The sequence below is a fragment of the Papaver somniferum genome, chromosome 6 (genome assembly GCF_003573695.1).
Source record: "Papaver somniferum cultivar HN1 chromosome 6, ASM357369v1, whole genome shotgun sequence".
Taxonomy (NCBI): domain Eukaryota; kingdom Viridiplantae; phylum Streptophyta; class Magnoliopsida; order Ranunculales; family Papaveraceae; genus Papaver; species Papaver somniferum.
In genome coordinates this window covers 94,613,578-94,616,896 of record NC_039363.1, presented here as the reverse complement: position 1 = coordinate 94,616,896, position 3,319 = coordinate 94,613,578, and the positions used below count along the sequence as shown (strand labels likewise).

Genomic DNA, 3,319 nt, shown 5'->3' with positions numbered 1-3,319 from the left:
CTATAAACCAGTTGTAGCTTCAAAAATATACATAATAAATGAAAATTTGCTTTTATGCATAATTGATCGTATATCACATTGACCGGTTATGTGTTGATGTTGAAAAACATCAAACAAAATTTAAATATATATTCCATACTCGAGTTAAGAATGAGTATGATTTCATACTCATTCTCAAATAAATTATGAATCATACTTTATCTGAGATTGGGTATGAAGTCATATTATATCGAGTATAAAATCATACTCATTTTCAACCTGGGTATACATCACACTTGGATTTATGCCATAAAAACATCAACAATCGGCATATATAAAATGTCCATATTGGCGGATTTTGAGTTGATGTTCTTCAATCACGAATAACATAAAGAACAATCGGCCGAGGTGTATGTGTACATCAGGATATTGTGCAATACAGGTTAATGTGGAGATTAATATCAACCGATTCTGGATAAATCCAGAAAACCTAAATTTCATAAAATCAACTTCGAATGTATGATTGAATCAAAACCTACTTACAAGAAATGAGTTGATTGAAAAGTATCTGAGAGGGAGGAATTCAATAGACCTGATTTAAAATTTTAAATTTTAGCAATGAGGGTAATTTGGTACTTTCACCATTTATAGATACCCCGAACCCCTTTTAGTTAGGTGGGCGAAGAAAATGACATGCCTCAAATAATTTAAGCAGATCACAAACTAGCCTGGATAAAATAAGAAAAGAATAACATAGTTTTCTTTATAATTTTAGGACACCCTTTGTTAGGATACCTTAAATGAATATAAACTGAGCCTTCTTAACTTTAAGATTGGCAGTCGTTTTTTCATGCTTTTGCATTTTGGCCGGGGCATATGTAATTGCATCACATAACGAGAAGATGGACCCAAAAATCAGGCTACTAGGTTGGTTTATTTCGACAGATAAGATTAATAATAGTAATAGAAATGAAAGTTGCCAGTTTACTAAGTTAGTTCATGATTTTAAGTCTTTTGTCTGTAACTCACAATAATGAGGCTGCGAGGACTTGGCGTCTCTATGAGAATGTTTTCGGATGCTCATAACAAGAAGTATGTTGTCACTGTGATAACATGACAACATTCTTGGATTGTCAGTCGTTTTTCATGCTTCTGCATTTTGGTTTCTTTGGAATATATTCACCTTTACTTTCAAAATATAAGAAATAGAAAATGAGAAAACAAACAAATTGTTGTTCAATAATACTACCACCGTTTTAAAATAGAAATGTTATCATTTTTTCATTTTAGCCTTAAAATAGGTTAAATTGAACAAGTGATAATATCTACTTTTAAAAACGAGTGTCATTAGTTCATCAATTTAACACACTGAGTCCAAGACATTTCTAGAGTTTTTTGAAGCATGACCAACAATCCGTTGTAGTCTAGGTGGTCAGGATACTCGGCTCTCACCCGAGAGACCCGGGTTCAAGTCCCGGCAACGGAATTTATTTTTGGAATAGAAAGATATGGGGTTAGTGTGATCTTTTTTTTTTTTTTTTTGAAACATGATCTGGTAGAGGGATTTTTGGGAATGAATATTGTTGAAGGAAGTTATGTTGCATGTTTAGCTCTCATAATTCAAGATATTTCACAGGAACTGGTGGGGGCAAGAATTCTAGCAGTAAGGTCCAGGGTGGTCACGTTCATGTTGGAAGCAGTCTAGTGGGTTAACTCAGATGCAATGGAAGTAGAAGTTCTAGGGAGTTAGGTTTGGATATTCCTGTAGATGCATGTAGCAGCTCAGATGCAATGGAACTATGAGTTTGCAAGTATGTGTGGGATAATCTTGTTTTATGTGGTTGTAGCCTTTGGGCCTTGCTTTAGCTTAAACAAAATCCTTGTTTTTCTTTAAAAAAAAAAAGAAAGAAAGAAGAAATATCTCAACTATAAAAAGGCATCCGTTTTTAGGGGCCACCCCAAAGGATTTAGGGGCCATCAATTTATACCCAGCCGAAGACTCTAGTTAAGGGGTACCCTATATGATATTGAAGTTACATAAATGCCCTTATGGTAAAACTGTATGAAAACCAAATCAAAAACAATTCTACTCATTTCAACTCTTCTTCTTCCAGTTTCCTATTATCTTTCGATTGTGGAAGGAAAAAAAAAATTCCGCTCCAAAGTCAAATGGCCCCAATTAGGTAAGAATCTATCATTTTTGGGGTTTATTTCGCTTTAATTCGGCGAATCGAGAAAAAATAATTCTAGGGTTTTCGGTTATTTATCCAGATTCGGGCGATATTCATGCTCCTTTACTTCCGAATGTAGTCGTGTTCTTCATTTCTCAAGAACATCGACAGTATTCGGGAGAAATATTTGATGGTTATCGGCCGAATATTGTTGGTCATATCTTCCTGGATACAAACTGGTAATAATCGGTAGTTTAATGAATTTTTGTCTCCCGAATATATTTAAGTAGACACACAGTATTCGGAAGTACACTCACTACCGAATATATATATATTGAAAAATCTCAAAATTTCTGATATAGGAAAAATCCCATTTTGGGGCCAGTATTTATTCGGAAGACAATATAATGTTATATACTTCCGATTATTTCAATTTCAAAATTTGAAAAGTATAAGTTTTTCCCAAATTCTGATTTTTGGGCCATCGTACATTCGGGACTTTACAAAACAATTATTCTCCGAATATAGCAAGTTCAAAACAAACCACGCCTTGGCTCTAGGTGGTTCCAAGGGCCAATATAGAATGTTAGACAGCCCATATTCGGAAGTTTGGGTAACTAATTATACTTCCGATTATTTCAATTTCAAAATTTGAAAAGTATAAGTTTTTCCCAAATTCTGATTTTTGGGCCATCGTACATTCGGGACTTTACAAAACAATTATTCTCCGAATATAACAAGTTCAAAACAAACCACGCCTTGGCTCTAGGTGGTTCCAAGGGCCAATATAAAATGTTAGACAGCCCATATTCGGAAGTTTGGGTAACTAATTATACTTCCGATTATTTCAATTTCAAAATTTGAAAAGTATAAGTTTTTCCCAAATTCTGATTTTTGGGCCATCGTACATTCGGGACTTTACAAAACAATTATTCTCCGAATATAGCAAGTTCAAAACAAACCACGCCTTGGCTCTAGGTGGTTCCAAGAGCCAATATAGAATGTTAGACAGCCCATATTCGGGAGTTTGGGTAACTAATTATACTTCCGATTATTTCAATTTCAAAATTTGAAAAGTATAAGTTTTTCCCAAATTCTGATTTTTGGGCCATCGTACATTCGGGACTTTACAAAACAATTATTCTCCGAATATAGCAAGTTCAAAACAA

The 3,319-nt window shown here is 34.2% G+C and overlaps 1 non-coding gene across 1 annotated transcript; it reads left to right on the top strand.

Moving 5' to 3' along the window:
- The first annotated feature begins 1,392 nt into the window (after positions 1-1,392).
- On the top strand, positions 1,393-1,465 carry TRNAE-CUC. The gene has a single exon. It is a non-coding gene; the product is annotated as a tRNA-Glu (tRNA).
- The last annotated feature ends 1,854 nt before the right edge of the window (positions 1,466-3,319 follow it).